The sequence below is a fragment of the Anabrus simplex genome, chromosome 6, assembly GCF_040414725.1.
Source record: "Anabrus simplex isolate iqAnaSimp1 chromosome 6, ASM4041472v1, whole genome shotgun sequence".
NCBI lineage: Eukaryota > Metazoa > Arthropoda > Insecta > Orthoptera > Tettigoniidae > Anabrus > Anabrus simplex.
The window spans coordinates 65,313,693-65,333,288 of record NC_090270.1 but is presented as its reverse complement, the minus strand read 5'-3'; the positions used below and the strand labels follow the sequence as shown (position 1 = coordinate 65,333,288).

The 19,596-nt window shown below is 42.0% G+C and overlaps 1 protein-coding gene across 1 annotated transcript in view; it reads right to left on the bottom strand.

Moving 5' to 3' along the window:
* Window positions 1–19,596, bottom strand: part of LOC136875863 (growth factor receptor-bound protein 10) — a 1,220,440-nt gene that overhangs the window by 1,080,730 nt on the left and 120,114 nt on the right. The window lies entirely within an intron of this gene.

Below are 19,596 nucleotides of genomic sequence, written 5' to 3'. Positions count from 1 at the left end.
ACCCCGACTCATCGCAGTATTTTAATTCCGAATTGAGGGTTTGCTCAGCCTTATGAGGTTAAATAAATGTCTATCTGATGAATAGTAGGCCTATCTACACAGCAGAGAAAATAGTCACACTAATTCTGAAGCAATTGCCTTACTCTGAAACTGTTACTTTTTTCATCATTATCCTCATCAACGCACTTTCCTTCGTTTATATGGGGTCAGTTGAGCATACAGCTCAGTTTTGGTCTTGGTCATGAGTTCAAGTCCGGATTTCCTTTCTGTCGCAGCAGCTATTGAAAAACTCATCCAGAGTCACCGGTATTTGAAACCACTACACTCGGGTTTGGAGTTGAGTGGCAAGATTACTAAGCCAGCGAGCTTCACACTGTTATTATTATTATTATTATTATTGTACCGGGCGGTACACCTCTACTCTGTTTATTTAAAAGTTGCGCCAGTTGAAACTCCTCTTCTGGAGGAAGGTTGAACTTTATCTATTCTATTAATTCTCTACTTTCTCAGAAGATGTCACCACGTGGAAAATTTTGAGTTTTTGAACTGTGTCACTTTTGATGTGTTTTTGTTTCGCTTGAAGTAAGAAGTGTGAACTTTCTCTTCTAGAGGACACTACTGAAGAATTACAATAGTGCAACCTAGTGCGAAATCAAAGAACTATTTTGTTGGAGAAATTTTTATTTCAAAAGTTTGTTTCTTGTTAAATTTCTTTCTGTTATTGTTTAAGTTGGCTGTATACCCCTCTTTTTCCCCTAGTTTGGATCTAGCCAATCCCGAATTTCTTTAATTAATTTTCCACCAATAATGTGTTTCTTTTTCCTCTATGTAGGGGTTTCTTTTCCCGAACCAATAAAGATTTTGTGGGAGGGTGTTTTATTTCCCCTAACGCCTAGAATCTTCCGCGAGGGGATATAAACTGCTGATTTTGGGGTCTCCGGGCCACTTCTGTTCCATCTTTCAGTGTATTAAGTACATAGCAGGAGGCGGGAAGCGCCTCTTTCCTCGGCAGCGATCTACTACCAGGTAATGGCCTATTAATATCTTCTTTTCTTGCTAGGTCGGCAGTTTTACTCTCGCGGCGGGTTCGAAGCGTTTTCCATCATGTAACCTTTTCCTAAAATGTAACTACTCTTTTCTTCTATTCTCTTGTAAAGCTACATTATGGGATAGAGAGTGCTAACCCTCTCGAGTTCCCACTCACATCGTCTTGAGGTGAACTTATTTTTCTCAAACTTTTCTTCGTTTATGTAATGTAAAGTGTTCTTCTCTAAGTCACCTCTGTAGTATGGGATTAGCCCTTGCGTTAGTGGCCCAGAGCCAGATTAGGTTTTAAAAGCAAAGTGTATTAGGAGTGCAAGTTCGCCTCCTCTCAAGTTGTATTTTAGAGGTCATGTATTAATCTTTTCTCACCTAATAGACCTCAGTAGGTTGGGTATTTTACCCCTGTGTATATGTCCTTTGAGGACAACTTGAAAGTTGAGTTTGGTGTGGCCTGGAAGAGGCTTAACTTTAAGAGCGAGTGGCTCTTTTCTAAAACTGAGAGTTGTATGCCTCGAGGAGGCTTTGCTGTGTAATTTGGAGCAAGGGCTCCAGGGTTTGAGTGGGGTCTTCTGCCCCTTTTGTTGAAATTGGTATATCGTAAAGTTGAGCTAGTTGCTCAAGAATTGTGTTTTCAGGGCTCGAAGCCCAAATTCTTTAATCCCTGTAATTGTACATTTCAAATTGTATTTCGGCTACTAAGTACCTGTTCTATTTGTTGTTACCTAATTTTGAAAAGAAAATATAACCTTATTAAATTTTAAAATTTAATTTCTCTTTAGTAGCTTGAGACCTATTCACCACCCAGCACCTTCTTTCATGCTTAACTACCGCTAAAACACGGTAACAAGTGGTAGCAGAGCGTGGTTGAATGGGTCTCAATTTAGCCCCTTTTGACGGCTAAACATTGCTTTGATTCGAACTCTAACAATTTTCTCAGTTGCTGGAATTTTTTGAGTTTTTCAAAATTGTTCTGTCATCATGCCCGGCCCTCGCGATGTTCTCCTCCTTAACTACTTGCGCAAAGAGGAGTTGATATATGAGTTAACTATCAGAAACGTTCAATCTGGAGGCACGGTTGCAATAGACACTAACAAGCTTAGAGAGTCCCTTGATTTGCCCATTTCCATCCCCAATTTGGGAGAGAAAGAAATTGACGACTCTCTTTCCACGATTGTCGAGAATATTACTGGGCTAGCATCGGTAGTCAGCTTTTTTGATGAAAACGATCCATCTCCTAATCAAATTAAGCGTGTGCAAGGCAGGCTGTATCACTTTGCAAATAGAGTTAATGATCTATTGTCTCTAAAGGTGAATGACGTTCAGAGGAAGCAAGCTAATACGCTCCTTGAAACTATTTCTGAATTGTCTAATAAGGTCACTCAATTGCTAACCGGCGAAGCTCCTCCCAAAACTGATCAACCCGCCACGGTGAATGTAGGTAACGAGGAAGAGCCTCCTCAGGGAGAAGTCAATAGGATAACCGTTGCTGCTCAAACTATCTCTGCCCCATCGAACAACGAATCTGAACGCCGTGCGTCATTGAGTAACATCCGCTCTGAATTAACTTCCTTGCCCTTGAAACCTTTAACGACTATGTCACCTGGGTTCAGCAGCTTGCCTCATCCATTGGCAATGTTGCTTAGAGGTATCTCTAAGTTTTCCGTTAACACCACCAGTGACGTAATTTCATTTTTAAGATTTCTAGTGGAATTTCAGGATCATGCCCTTGTGTTTTCTCTTTCCCCATGTCAAATTTTGCAAATTATCTATCCTTATGCTATTGGTGTTCTATCTGACAAAATAGTTAGAGCCATTGCCGAGCAATCTTCTATTGAGGATTTCCACGCCCATTTGCTAGCTAACTTCATCCCGGCTAGGGCCAGGTCCTCCCTTATTCAGAAATACTATTATCGGGTACAGCGCTTGGATGAAAACCTGGCAGACTTCATCCAAGATATTAAGTTTTATACTAGGGTGTTTGCTCTCCACTTCCCTGAGGATCAGATCGTGCAAGCTATTGTTGAAGGGATTTCACCACCCTACAGGTCATATTTGTGTTTCGCGGCGTGCCCGCAAACCTTCTCTGAACTGGAAGCATTAGCCGTCTCTGCGGAAGGAGTTAGGTATGCCGATTCCTTGCGTGTGGCGAAAGAACCCCCGCCTTCCTTTAGTAACACTCGGCCTCCACCTCGCCGACCAGTCAATCCCCGTAAATGTTATGCTTGTGGGTCGCCTGACCATCTGCGGAATAAGTGTCCTCTGATCAAGTCAAGTGGGACAAGGAATGGAGTAGGGTCATCACAAGGCTGTTTTAAGTGTGGGGCCTTCTCACATATCGCCAAGAATTGCCCAAACTCAAATAGCACCCCCTCCTGCTCAACTTCTGGTGCAAATTCCAGCTATTCCAATAATAAAAAGTGACTAGTGGCGTCGGCTGAGCCGACTAATCCATCTTCCCGAGACTTAGCCCCTAGTAAACAGGTTGTAAATGCAGAGAACGACCAGCCTTCAAATTCATCTTTTGAATGCCCTAAAGAGTGTCTTAGGATTGCGGCGGATACCCCCGCACCTGTTCCTTTTCTTAAGATTGAGGTAAATAACGAGCCTATAACAGCTCTCTTAGATTCAGGCAGTGTTTGTTCCATTATTTCGGCTGATTGGTATTCTAAATTGAAATCTGTTTGTAAACTCCCTGACTATGTCTCTTCTCCTGTTCAATATGTTTCGGCTAATTCATCTCCATTAGAAATTCTAGGTTCCATACATGTCAAAATTCGGGTTTTTAAATTTACATGGAAGATCAAATTGTTTGTGGCCAAGCGTTTGTCTTGCCCCATCATATTGGGAGCGGACTTCATTTCTCACACTGGTCTTGTGCTCGATCTCCAGGGTAGGTCGTGCATATTCAAATTTGCGTCCAATTGTAGAATTCCCTTGTTAAAGTGTAATTCTGTATCATGTTCATCTATTTCGCCTACCCAGGATGAGATGTTGTTAGACCTTAGACATCTACCTGAGGAGCAGGCTGATAGTATTCGGAAACTGTGTCAGTCGTTTCCCGAGGTGTTCTCTGATACTCTTGGTGTTACTGACCTTATTGAATACAAAATTGAGGTCACGGATTCAATTCCTGTCCGTTTTCCACCGTATAGGCTATCTCCACCTAAAATGAAGGCTCTGAAAGAAATCATCGATCAGATGTTGAAGGATGGTATTATTAGGCCCTCTAAGTCAGCGTATTCTTCGCCTATTTTTCTAGTCCCGAAACCCCAAGGAGGCTTCAGGCCTGTCATTGATTACAGGGCTCTCAATCGGAAGGTGGTGTTGCAATCTGTGCCCCTTCCCGACCTTCATTCTTGCTTTTCATGGTTTCGTAAGGCCAAGTTCTTCACCATCTTGGACTTGAATCAGGCCTATAATCAAATTCCCCTTGCCGAAGAGTCTAAACATCTTACAGCGTTTGCCACGGACTGGAATTTATATGAATACAACCGCGTGCCTTTCGGGCTCCCCACGGGGGCAGCTGTGCTCACTAGGCTACTAGATAGGGTCTTTTCCGACATCAAATTTGAGTACTTATATCACTACTTGGATGATGTCGTCGTATTTTCCGAAACCTTTGAAGAACATCTAGATCATTTGCGAGAAGTTCTCAATCGCCTTCGTAAGGCTGGGTTAACTGTTAAGTTGTCCAAGGTTGCCTTTGCTAAGCCCTCTATGTCATTCCTAGGGCATATTGTGTCACCTGATGGTGTAGCAGTCGATCATTCTAGAACACAGGCCATCCGTGATTTTAAACCTCCTAAGGACATCAAAGGTATCGCTAGATTCATTGGTATGGTGAATTTCTTCAGGAAGTTTATTCCTAACTTCGCTAATAGAGCGGCGCCCTTAAACCTTCTTCGTAGGAAAGGCATCAAATTCGAGTGGGGACCTTCTCAACAAGCCGCTTTCGAAGATCTTAAATTAGCTCTCTGTAATGCCCCTGTACTTGCTATGCCAGATTTCTCGAAGAAATTCATCGTCCAAACGGACGCGTCGTCGTCAGCTGTAGCTGCAGTCCTTCTTCAAGAGACTGAACTAGGGAGGCGTCCCATCGCCTATGCATCTAGGACTCTATCGGTTCAAGAAGCCAAGTATTCCATCTATGAGCTCGAAGGGTTGGCAGTCTTATTCGCCTTAGAAAAGTTCCGTCTCTATCTGGAACATGTCAAATTCGACCTGGAGACAGATAATCAAGCCTTAAGCTGGGTCTTAGGTAGGCCGCGTCGTACTGGTCGTATAGCCCGTTGGGCCATCCGTATTTCTGCCTTCCAATTTGATGTACGACATATCAGAGGTACCGAAAATGTTGTTGCTGATGGACTCAGCCGTATGTTTCATAACGACGTCGAGACCCACGAACCGGTCGATAGTTCATCACCTTCCGAGTCCATACTATCTGGTGTTAATGCCATCTTAACAGGTGCTCCCATGCTTTTTAGGGATATTGAGAAATACCAACGTGAAGATCCGACGCTGGCTCCTATAATGGAAACCCTTTCTTCTGGGGAACATGTTGTCCCTTATGTTCTGAGGAATGGTGTTCTATGTTGCCCTTCGAGGCATGATAAGTTGATGAAAGTTGTTGTTCCAGCGGTTCTTGTACCTATGATCTTCAAATACTATCATGAGACCCCATTGGGGGGGCATCTTGGAATCTTTAAAACTCGTGAAAAGATTCGTGAAATGTTCATATGGAAAGGTATGGACGGTGAAATTCGAGAACTTGTAAAAGCTTGTAAATCTTGTTTGATCAGTAAACCCACCATGTCCACTAAAGTAGGCCTTTTGTCTTCTCATCAAGCGTCGCGCCCCATGGAACGCCTGTATATCGATTATGTGGGACCCTTCCCCCAGTCAAAGGGTAATGCCAACAAGTTCATCTTTGTGTGTGTAGATGGTTTTACAAGATTTTCCTGGTTATTTCCGACTAAGCTGGCTACCGCTCAGTCCACCATTACTTGCCTAAATTCTATTTTTGCTTCTTTTGGTCCGTGCCAATACATTGTATCTGATAATGCTAAAGCTTTTACATCAAATCTGTTTCGTAAATTCTGTTTTGACTTGTCCATCTCTCATGTAACTACATCTGCTTATTACCCTCAACCATCTCTGGCTGAACGGGTTAACCGCAATCTCAGGTCCGCACTTATTGCCTATCATCATGAAGATCATTCTAGGTGGGACACGTCCCTGCATTGGTTAGCTTTTGCTTTGAATTCGGCGGTTCATGAATCTCACAAATTTACTCCAGCTTCTTTGATGTTTAAGTTCGTTCCCAACACGCCGCTCTCTAACCTCTGGTCTCTGAATGACATTCTGCCCGAGACAATAGATCCGGACAACATTAAAGATCTTTGGAAGAAGGCTAAAGCTAATCTTAAAGTGTCTCATGAAAAGGTTAGGGAAAGGTATGATCGTGGACGGAGACCCACCACTTTGAAGGTAGGTGACCAGGTTATGGTCAAAAATTTTGTTCCCGCGGGCAAGCTTGCCCCCAGATTTCATGGGCCTTGTATCATTCTCGATTTTCTTACGCCGGTTACCTTATTGCTAAGTAATCCAGCCACCGAGAGGATATTTAGAGTTCACCTGTCCCAGGTGAAACCGGTGTAATTTCTGTGTTAACTTGCTCCATATTATTTTGAAAGGATATGAAGGTTATATTTTTTTTGAGTTTCACTTTTAAGGCATTCTGCCCCTTCTGTAATATTTTGGTTTTAGATGTAAGCCTTATGTAAAACCTGCCCCGACCCGTTAAACTGCCATCCTGTTCTTGCCACGGCCATTACCACGCTCCCGTCTCCTGCTCCACTCTACACAGTGGCTTAATGAATACCATGAATATCTGCACGCCGCTGGCCCCTCACTCTCTCTACAAGCCTGTACCCTCAAAGAAAATAATTGTCCAACACAATTCTGCCGCCTAGCTTTAATGTTTCAGCGCCCCCGCAGCCGCGCAGCGCCGTGCAGCGACTGGGGAGGGGGATGGGCCCCCTCCTCTCCAGCGAGGACGACATGTGCACGGCGAGCCGGAGCTCACCTCCCGGCCAAGGCTGATGTGCGGCGCACGACCTGCTACATGCCCGCAGCCTGTATCTGTTCACCGCGGGCGCGGCGTACTTCAACACCTCTGCTCCCCTCATAGTGCGGGCGAGCGGTATCTCAGGGTACTTGAGGGGTCCGAGCGGCCTCCGTTGGACGCAAGCTGCAACGGCCGGTCTGGCCATCCGACTCAATCTACATCAACTACATGGACAGTCACCATAAGCAATAATTACATTTGGGAATTTAACAACAATATTTGGTGGACATTGCAAAACTTTTCTTCACCTTTTAAGCATTAAAGGTTTATCTTCAGAAATTCAACTTCTACAAACATAAAAACCTTACTGCACCGGCAACAACAAAATTTTGAAATTGCAACCAACCAAATTACTAAAATCTTATAAATGCTTCCGCAATTAATCTTAATATCAACATCAAAACTTGGACCTTATTTTGGAAACAAAGCTTATGTTCTTCTGTGTTACCCCTTGGAGGAACCTTTGGGGGGGGAGGTCTGTACCGGGCGGTACACCTCTACTCTGTTTATTTAAAAGTTGCGCCAGTTGAAACTCCTCTTCTGGAGGAAGGTTGAACTTTATCTATTCTATTAATTCTCTACTTTCTCAGAAGATGTCACCACGTGGAAAATTTTGAGTTTTTGAACTGTGTCACTTTTGATGTGTTTTTGTTTCGCTTGAAGTAAGAAGTGTGAACTTTCTCTTCTAGAGGACACTACTGAAGAATTACAATAGTGCAACCTAGTGCGAAATCAAAGAACTATTTTGTTGGAGAAATTTTTATTTCAAAAGTTTGTTTCTTGTTAAATTTCTTTCTGTTATTGTTTAAGTTGGCTGTATACCCCTCTTTTTCCCCTAGTTTGGATCTAGCCAATCCCGAATTTCTTTAATTAATTTTCCACCAATAATGTGTTTCTTTTTCCTCTATGTAGGGGTTTCTTTTCCCGAACCAATAAAGATTTTGTGGGAGGGTGTTTTATTTCCCCTAACGCCTAGAATCTTCCGCGAGGGGATATAAACTGCTGATTTTGGGGTCTCCGGGCCACTTCTGTTCCATCTTTCAGTGTATTAAGTACATAGCAGGAGGCGGGAAGCGCCTCTTTCCTCGGCAGCGATCTACTACCAGGTAATGGCCTATTAATATCTTCTTTTCTTGCTAGGTCGGCAGTTTTACTCTCGCGGCGGGTTCGAAGCGTTTTCCATCATGTAACCTTTTCCTAAAATGTAACTACTCTTTTCTTCTATTCTCTTGTAAAGCTACATTATGGGATAGAGAGTGCTAACCCTCTCGAGTTCCCACTCACATCGTCTTGAGGTGAACTTATTTTTCTCAAACTTTTCTTCGTTTATGTAATGTAAAGTGTTCTTCTCTAAGTCACCTCTGTAGTATGGGATTAGCCCTTGCGTTAGTGGCCCAGAGCCAGATTAGGTTTTAAAAGCAAAGTGTATTAGGAGTGCAAGTTCGCCTCCTCTCAAGTTGTATTTTAGAGGTCATGTATTAATCTTTTCTCACCTAATAGACCTCAGTAGGTTGGGTATTTTACCCCTGTGTATATGTCCTTTGAGGACAACTTGAAAGTTGAGTTTGGTGTGGCCTGGAAGAGGCTTAACTTTAAGAGCGAGTGGCTCTTTTCTAAAACTGAGAGTTGTATGCCTCGAGGAGGCTTTGCTGTGTAATTTGGAGCAAGGGCTCCAGGGTTTGAGTGGGGTCTTCTGCCCCTTTTGTTGAAATTGGTATATCGTAAAGTTGAGCTAGTTGCTCAAGAATTGTGTTTTCAGGGCTCGAAGCCCAAATTCTTTAATCCCTGTAATTGTACATTTCAAATTGTATTTCGGCTACTAAGTACCTGTTCTATTTGTTGTTACCTAATTTTGAAAAGAAAATATAACCTTATTAAATTTTAAAATTTAATTTCTCTTTAGTAGCTTGAGACCTATTCACCACCCAGCACCTTCTTTCATGCTTAACTACCGCTAAAACACGGTAACAATTATTATTATTATTATTATTTTATTATTAATGATTGTTTAACGTCGCAACAACCGGAAGGGAAGATATCAAGAGCTTAATAGCATGAACCGCCCAGCCAACTAGATCCATTATTATTACTATTATTAATATTATTTTTATTATTGTACCGGAAGGTACACCTCTACGCCGCGCATTCAAAATTAGCGCCTAAAAGATCTCCTCTATCAATCAAATGTGAAACCAATAATACAACAAGTCCTGGGAGAGAAAGAAAGAGGGGGGTAAAGGACGAAAATCATAAGAAGCAAGACAGAGGAACGCAGAGCCCTGAGACCAATGAGTGTACTGCAATAACCAGATGTAACTAATGTAAATGAATAATTTTATCCTGCACTCACGGATTTGTTTTTATTTATTTATAATAGGATAGCACACAGTACCAGCGGGTGGTTTATTCTCCCTAAATTCTGCATAAATTGTAATTCAATTATACTTGCTATGTACTTGTTGAACGTGGGTGTATTAAGTGTTTTGTGCTGCCAACCCCTCTTTTCTATATTTTTTCTTTCTCTTTTTGCCGTTTGAAGTAAGTACCATCTTGACAAAAAAAGAAAATATAACAAGAGCATAAAGCATAGCATATAAAGGTGAACGCCGTATTAACATTTTAATGTTGAAAACAATTTCTTAGTAAACAAAGTAACGGTCCCCCATACAACGAAAATCGTAAACTTAAGCAATTTCGTCAATTATGCCGAAAGTTGAAGGGCTAAGGGCCTGGAAAGGTTTCAAATTGTGAGTCTTGGAATGCTCTATCAAACTAAAAAACCAAATTTAGAAAATCACTTTCGGCCTAAATTCACTTCCAGAAAAGCAGCCAAAAAACGCTTGTTTCTTTACTCGTTTTTTTCTGATTCACATCCTAGCCAAAATAACGTATTTACATAATTATTTCTGTAATGTGTTCCTTAGTTAAATACTCTTGGGCGTTTTTTGATTATTTAAATGTCCACACCGAATGTAGTTATAAGGGCTTAAGTGAAACTCTGCATTGATTAAAATTAGCGCTCGTAGTGGTGCTTAAGTGAAACAATGCATTGACTCATAATAGCGCTCATAGTGGTAGAAAAAGGCAAACAGCTAATCTAAACGACCGGATCACGATGATTAAGAAAAGGATTGTATTTTTTAGGAATTAATAAAGAATATATCCTCATACTTTATTATACACAGTTCAAAACATTAGGGGAACATGTTTTTGAACGTACGCCATGCTCCACAAAACAACACCTCACACCCAGGTATATTACCAACTAATCCTTTATTCTTTACCGTTGAAGTGTACAAAAGAACGTCGATGGGTCGCGTTCATTTTCAGAACACAAACGGAAATGTCCAAATAGGGGCGAAAATAAAGTGATAACAGTCCTCCAGGGTGGATTTTTATCACAGTTGGAGAGCTTCGGTATGGTATATGTTCTCCACGAGCATTTATCACAGCTTGGCACCTACGTGGCATGCTCCGTATAAGTCGATGTAGGACACGTTGCGGTTTCAGGTCCCATTCTTCAATGAGAGCCTGTTCGAAGTCTTGGAGAGTCTGTGGTGGAACAGGACGCCCACGAACACTTCTGTCAAGCCTATCCCACTCTTGAATGTCCAGTTCTCGCAAGACAGCTCTAGTGATGCGTGCTAGATGAGTCCTGGCTTTGTCGTGCATGAGTACGAATTCAGGGCCAACACCTTATGCAGCAAGCAACACATGCTGTCGTAGTATTTGGTCGATGTACCGCGCAGCGATAAGATTACCACGGACAACAAGATCCGCACGGCCATCAATACTGATGCCACCCCACCCATCACAGAATCTTGTCTGAATCGGTCGCCTTCCTGGACAACATTTGGCATGTACTGCTCACTACGGCGTCTCCATACACGTTGACGTCCATCACGCTGTGTCTGGTCTCGTCTGTGGATAACACAGATCTCCATTGGCGAAGTTGTCAGTTGACGTAGGTGGGTGCGCGATGTTGCTGCGTTAAACGGGGCACTCGAACAGGAAGTCTGGGTCGTAAGGACACTTCTCTTAACCTGTTCCTTACTGTCTGGTCAGAGACCGTGACACCAGTGACCCTCCTGAGGTCTTGTTGCAGTTCTCTGGCAGTTGGTGAACGACGCCACAACGCACAGATGGTCAGATATCGGTCATCCTGTGTGGTTGTCATGCGATCACGACCTTGTCCAACCCTCCTTGTGAACTGGCCTGTCTCACTGTAGCGATTCAAAAGCGTTGAATAACTGACGGAGAGACACTGAGATCCACAACGACACGACCAAAAGTCCGTCCTTCCTGAATCAAAGTGACGGCCCTTGCGACTTGATCCTCGTTAAGATGTCTCGTGGGATGTGCTGGTTGACGCACAACGTGCTCAGATGACCACAGTAGTCTGTCTACCTCACAACGGAACACGGATGCATCGCTATTCACTTTGTTTTGAGGGATCACCTGACAGTTTAATGCATGGCTATGCCTACAGATGGAGTATAACTTCGATTTGACATACCCTGAGTAGCTAAGGTCTCGAGGTATGCTGTACGACTATTGGAACCCCATTTACCGAATTAACGTTCACATCCCAGACGTTACAAAACATGTTCCCCTAATTTTTTTGAACTGTGTATTTTATTTACCTAAAATTCGTAGCTCATATCCCTAGGTTGTTTTCAAATTTGAGCTGCTTTTACACATTGTACATGAATTTGTGCATTTATTTATTTATTTATTTATTTATTTATTTATTTATTTATTTATTTATTTATTAGATACCGCCGATGGAGAGTCATTTTACACTAATAATGTAACAAATTTAAATACGTATTATAAGATAACAATCGGGAAAAACAAAAAAGATCAAGAATCACCAGCAAGTTAACAGCAATAAAAGTGTAACAAGGATGGCAAGGATGATTAGCAAAGGCCGGGTACAGAGTTAGCAAGAAGAAAGCTCACTGGCTGAAAGGAAGGAAGGAAGGAAGGAAGGAAGGAAGGAAGGAAGGAAGGAAGGAAGGAAGGAAGGAAGGAAGGAAGGGACATGAAAACCTGGAGAGAACTTCAAAAGAATCCTTTAATTTTGTATTTAAAGGATGAAAAGGGTGTGAATATGTCAATAGCGGGTAGTGAGTTACCGAGAGTTCGGAGACGGTGGAAGATGGAGCGATGTTGCGGACGGGACATAAAGCGTGTACCTATAAGGAAGAAAGTTGTAAGAGTATTGCAGTTTGTGTAGCCATTGATTATTTCATGTAGGTAACAGTGATCGGAGTAAACGACTTGATCGGAGTACTGTAAACGACTTCTCAGGGCAAGTATTATACCAAGGTAGTTTCAAGATGTTAGATTTTTTCTTGCAAGTTGCTTTACGGCGCACCGACACAGATACGTCTTATGGCGACAATGGGACAGGAAAGGGCTAGGAGTGGGAAGGAAGCGATCGTGGCCTTAATTAAGATACAGCCCCCAGCATTTGCCTGGTGTGAAAATGGGAAACCACAATGGGTTCGAACCCACTGTCTCCCGAATAATGGATACTGGCCACACTTAAGCGACTGCAGCTATCGAGCTCGGTGATGCTAGATTTAGCTGTGTTCTTAAAAGCAGGATTACGAGCCTTAGGAATGAAAGTTTAAAAAGTTACAAATACTATTTAACTGGGATTGTCTGTGATAGCATGAAAACCTACAACCTGTTTTCCAGTCATTGGCCGGGTCAGGGATGTAATGAATGAAGCACATATAGGCTGTTAGTACGATGACCACTCCCAATGTGATTTATTAATGAATGATAGATCCTATGAAATGAGAATGGAGAGTGTTGCTGGAATGAAAAATGACAGGGAAAACCGGAGTACCCGAAGAAAAACCTGTCCCGCCTCCGCTTTGTCCACCACAAATCTCATATGGAGTAACCGGGATTTGAACCACGGTATCCAGCGGTGAGAGACCGACGCACTGCCGTCTGAGCCACGGAGGCTCCCTGTGATAGCATATGAAGACCAAATAGGGGAACAAAGTCGGTAATGGGGAGAACATACGAGATGGTATAATTTTCAAGGCGTTAGTATCATTAATTTCAGTGAACCTCCACAGGTTACCTACGCTACGCATAACTCAGGATTTTATTGACTCGATATGGGCAGAGGTTAGTTTACAGCCATTACGACACCTCGGTCTCTTACCTGATCAGGAGGCCCCGGGTTTGATTTCCGGCCAGCTAAGGGATTTTTACCTGAATCTAAGGGCTGGTTCGAGGTCCACTCAGCCTACGTGTTTAGAATTGAGGAGCTATCTGACTGTGATATAGCGGCTCCGGTCAAGAAAGCCACGAACAATGGCCGAGAGGATTCATCGTGCTGACCACACGACACCTCATAATCTGCAGGCCTCCGGTCTGAGCAGCAGTCGCTTGGTAGGCCAAGGCCCTTCAAGGCTGTAGTGCCATAAGATTAGGTTAGGTCTCTCCCCTGGGAAGCCGATTGCAGTATATTTCCCTGGATGGTGTAGGCAGTGTTCATTCCTTGCTTCAGCAATGAAAACAAATATTGTGTTACACTTCTTAACATTGGGAGAAATATTCAATTTCTTAAACCAGTCACTACACGTATTGAGAACTGTCTTTAATTCATGACAACCATCTGGCGTAGACACTTGTCTTAGGAATTTTAGGTCGTCGGCATACAGGATACGAATAAAATCCAAAAAAGGAGGGAGGGGAGTAAAATAGGTTAGCTTTTTATATTACAAGGACAAAACAATTCAGTACGTATTTTTAGTAGGGTGATTAATTATCTGAAGACTGCTGATTTGTAAACTAACGTTTTGTTCATTGTATTGTTACCAGCGAGAGGTTGATTCTCCCAATTCTCCTCCAAAAATTGGAATCCAATTATACTTGCTGAACGTACGAGATTGAAGTGCTTTGTGCTACCAATTCACAGTTTTGAATATCTGATATTGCATTTTGTATCAATCATACATATATGATGACCAAATGCTGGCCAAACAAGTTCCAATAATTGAAAAATAATGTAGAAACTTAGCTATTCTGTGCTGGAAACAATAGTTGAGTAGTGTCGCTCCTGACGTACTAATGTGTATGCTATGTCGATGGTGCGGAATCACATGCAGCTTACTCGACAGGTTTTTTTTTTGCTAGGGGCTTTACGTCGCACCGACACAGATAGGTCTTATGGCGACGATGGGATAGGAAATGGCTAGGAGTTGGAAGGAAGCGGCCGTGGCCTTAATGAAGGTACAGCCCCAGCATTTGCCTAGTGTGAAAATGGGAAACCACGGAAAACCATACTCGACAGGTATTATAGAGGTTTATTGTTTTTTTTTTTTTTTTTTGCAAGTTGTTTTACGTCGCGCCGATACAGATACGTCTTATGCAGACGATGGAATAGGAAATAGTTAGGAATGGGAAGGAAGCTGCCGTGACCTTAATTGAGGTACAGTCCCAGATCTGGTATGAAACTGGGAAACCACGGAAGACCACCTTCAGATCTGCCGACAGTGGGGTTTGAACCCATTATCTACCGAATGCAAGCTCACAGCTGCATGTCGCTAACCGCACGGCCAACTCGCTTGTTGCATTTAAGAGTGTTTAAATGCGCGTGCAGTAGATTTTATGATCGACGGTAGTAGAAGGGACGTTAGATACACAGCAATTTAATCAATTATCCCAGTCTTGGAAATGAAAACTGCGAGTCGGCTGACCAATTTGTATTACATTTCGGTACGTGGTGGTTGGTGAATAGTATTTGAAGCTCACCTTGTGTATAAATAAATAGTTTAAGAGTTCATATTATGTTTTGTAGCCGCGAAACAAGTCTGTAATTTAAAAAAATGTTGAAACACGAATATATATATGAAGGCGATGTACCACAATTATTTAAGTACACAAAGTTAATATTCTCTTTCTGGTGGAATAATATCCGAAATTCTTTAACATCTGCGCTTTCGAACACCGTCAAATATATTATTTATAAATATCACCATTTAGTTCAGTAATGCGGACATCATAAGATGATTTATACTTACTGCGAGTCCTCGAGCTTATGATTACACGCTTAGCAAAACAAAAAGCTCCCTCTGTGGGTCAGCCACCAGATCACAAGATTGCAAGTTCAAACCCGGTACATATAGTCGGCATTTTTTTGCCCTTTCGACACATATTTTGAACAAATGGCTTTACGTCGCACCGACACATATAGGTCTTATGGCGACGATGGGATATGAAAGGCCTAGGAGTGGGAAGAAAGCGGCCGTAGCCTTAATTGAGATACAATTCCAGATTATGCCTGGTGTGAAACTGGGAAACCGTAGAAAACCACCTTCAGGTCTGCCGACAGTGGGGTTCGAACCCACTCCCTCTCGACCACAAGCTCACAGCTGCACGTCGCTAACCGCATGGCCAACTCGCTCGATTATTTTTTTTCCCGGAACAAACCCGTCACTTAAAGGCCTAATACGGCTTTGTCCTGCCAAGATGACTGCGATTTCTGTTCAGCCAGATGGCTTGCAGATACTGGAATAGCTCGTGGTCAGTGTGACGACCTCTACAGCCATACTGCTTACTTTCTTGACCGGGTCCACTACCTCTCGTACCAGCCAGCTCCGCAATGGGTCTGAAAGTGCGAAGTAAACCCCGTTTCAGCCTTACTACCCGGGAATGGAACCCGGGCCCTTCGTGCTTTGACAGCATAGGGCTGGTAGAACATTAGATGCACATCGCGGGGATCGAGCATCGGCATTCCGTAGCCGTATACACGCATGCACAGAAATGGTGCCCCGAGATAAATAATCAACACTGCCCCACTCCAGTATTGAAAAGGAGGGGATGGGAGTGAACGTGTAGTGCTGAAGGCACAATGTGCGTATTGCTGTACATCCACCACTGTGCCCATTTCAATCACAACAGTCTTGTAGCGGCAGCAATGCGTTAAGCGAGGAGACGGAGGGCCTACGCTATGTTTACATTGGGACACCATTCCTGTGCATGCGTGTACATCCAGCAAGTACCTCGCGGTCATGATAACTGTTTATATGCTTAAAATCTCTCTCTAATGCAGCTTTTTGAAGCTTTCAATCGTCCATAAACCCTGGAGACGCTCTTGACCACCAGGCTACGTATATTCGCGGCTGTAGGTGCGGTTTCCTTCTATGAATTCGAAAACAGATCAGATTTTTGTGCCTGCACTCCACGATATGAGTTGTCAATTAGTTCTTGGAAGTACCTAATGTTTAAAGCCTGTTGTACACCGTCATATTTTTATCAAATTCAAGACTTCACATGAAGTTTCATGACTTCACAAGTTTATTTGTCAAATCGCTTGCAATATTTAAGAAGTCTTGAGAAGTCTTCAAAAGTCTTTAAAGTGAATAAGAACATGTTCTGATCGATCAAATAGTTGCCTAGACTTTGATAGAATTGTCCAATGGAATTAGAGTTGTATTGACGGTGAGTGCTAGGCATGCTGGGATTGCCGGGATCATTATTAAAAAAGTTTCATAAGACCAAGAGATGGTGTGTATGTATAATTGCTAGTATAAGGCACACCCCTGCCTATATCCAGTGGGCTCCTTAGAGTACCACAATAAAATTAATAAAAACGACAGCGTACAAGGAGATTGCAAGATAAATATCTCAAGGAAGTAGACAGCTTTTACGTTGATTCTCGTACTGTAACCTATAAGTAAACACTATCAGCAATGTTCGATTTATAACGATTTTCGCATATTCTTTCTTTGTCCGTTAGCGCCTTCTACGTACCACGAGACCATTTCAATGCTTCATCCTTTCTTGTTCCTTCTTCCTCCTCCAATATTCCTTCATCTGCTCACTGTGCCTCCTGTTCCTCTCCTCAGACCATTTTGAGCCTGTTTACTTTCCCTCGCGACCTTGGAATACTTCCATTTTTAACACTTTCTTTCTAAAAATCTCTCTCCCTGTCGCTTCTTCTTCCCTTATGCTGTTTCTTTCCAAATCTTTCTGACTTCATGAATCCAGGTTGTTGTTGACTTCTTGTTCCAAAGATATTTGAAGATCTCTTTGGTTAACCTCTCGTCATCCATCCTGTATAAATGTCTAATATATATATATATATCACCTCTTCCGCATTGTATCTGTTAGGTTTTCTATGTTTCGGTATATTACATCATTACTTGTTGATTTTCAGCGTTCTGTAGTTCTTAGCGGGCCGAGTATTTCCGCAATTTTTTTTTCCTTTCCAGTACTTCTAATTTCTTCAACTTGTACCGTAGTTAAGTACTAAACATTCACTCGCGTATAAGCATTCCAGTTTTACTACTGTGTTGTGTTGCATTTTGAGTTTTTTTTGCTATTTGTTTTACGTCGCACCGACACAGATAGATCTTATGGCGATGATAGGATAGGATAGGAAAGGCCTAGGAATGGGAAGGAAGCGGCCGTGGCCTTAATTAAGGTACAGCCCCAGCATTTGCCTGGTGTGAAAATGGGAAACCACGGAAAACCATCTTAATGGCTGCCGACAGTGGGGTTCGAACCCACTATCTTCCGGATGCAAGTTCACAGCTGCGCACCCCTAACCGCACGGCCAACTCGCCCGGTATTTTGAGGTTTTGAACACTTTTTGTTGTATATATTCTTAGTTATATCGTATGCTCTTTCCATATTATTATTATTATTATTATTATTATTATTATTATTATTATTATTATTACGGAATTCCTAATATGTTTCATATTTGTTCAATTCGTGTGAGTGAATGCAAAATAACAAACACTGCAAATGATTTTATGGCAATACATGCATTGCCAAAATTATGTTGAAAGTAACCACATTAATATTTTCACCATGTAAATCATGCTTTATTGGGCTTTTCTATTCTTGTTAAGAACATATACCAGTGCTAGTCCAAGAACCACAACTGCTGCTTGCCATTCCTCCGTTTTAAAATGAAATGCTGTGAAACCTTGCCAAAATATCTTCAACTCTTGTCAAACCCTCAGCAATGTTGAACAGTCTTTATCAAGATTTGACATTTTTTTCTTCTTTTTTCCCCCCTCTTTTTTCTGAAGTACTCAACTGAAACAAAAATTTGATGGTGTACAACAGGCGTAAGCTGTGCTTTTCACGATGGCAAACAACTTACCTTCAAAGTGGGTAACGTTTACTGCTTTCGCACAGGTTTGTAAACGTAAGAAATGTCATTGGTGGCTATGCAAAATGTAGTCGCGGAAGAGCCCAGCGACGTCCCTTCAGGCGAGGATAAAGCTCCGCCGTGTGAAGCGGGTTTCATCGCGGAACGTAACGGGCTCTGGAATGTGGTCAAGTGGGCTGCATACCTTGTAGGAGTAGCTAATTTTAACATCATTACTTCATGGAGGCAATAGTACACAGTAACAGTGGTACTTACGATTGAATTTAATAGACGAGGTGAAGGTTGCGGCGACATTATGCACTCATTATAAATCTCTTCTAAAATTATCCTGCAATTTTCGCTTATCAGAGGAAGAGATCCTGATGTGCAGCCCAGCTGTATAAGGAAGCTGAAGTGTATTCGTGGGAAAATTTTCAGCGGAATGTAGTCAGGCAAACTCACCAATGTATGTAGAATTTTAAAGTGGTATCGTCTTCTCCCTGTTCAATTCCTTTATGCCTTCAAGCGTCCTGATAGACTCGTTCTAACAATTTCTCTCAGTCCCTACTTAGCCCACTCCAGACAGAAAATTATTCAAATTTCGTCTACCAAACTAGGTAAGAGTAGTGGTCAGATTATGGGTTACGAGATTTGATTGGTTCATCGCATCTGAAAGACGGGATTTATGCCGATCTGAAAAGAGGCATATCAAGAGAGGTGTAAAGTATACCCGCGGAGAAGCTTCATGTAGCGAGCTTTCCTACGTTTTCAGGCTGGCCTGAACATAGAAGCACGCCATTTGTAGCACACTTGATAGTGCGACGGACTCTACGTTCACAAAAAAAAAAAAAAAAAAAAAAAAAAATGCAATCGTACATTTTCTCCTCTACGGAAAAGCACAGAAGCATGAATGTGTTGTGTCCTAACAGAATCAAATTTCAGACCTAGACAACACATAACTTTTATTAGAGAAAGGAAGTCTACCCGCACTTGCGTTACAAAGATAATGCTGATGACTTTCAGAGTATGGCAGACATGTAAACTGAAGGAAATACATTCCATAGAACTTTGGATATTTGCAATATGAAAACTTGAAGATTGCAGCGATAAATTATTTCGTCTGAACAAAAACTATTCACAATATCTCTACCCGAGTGCTAAACCAACGTAAATCCACTGCCATTTGATTTTATGGCAATATAATAATAATTTACCATTTTAGGTGTAAATTATATTAATGAATGTGCTCAGTGATCAAAATTAAACAAAATATATCAAGAATATATATATA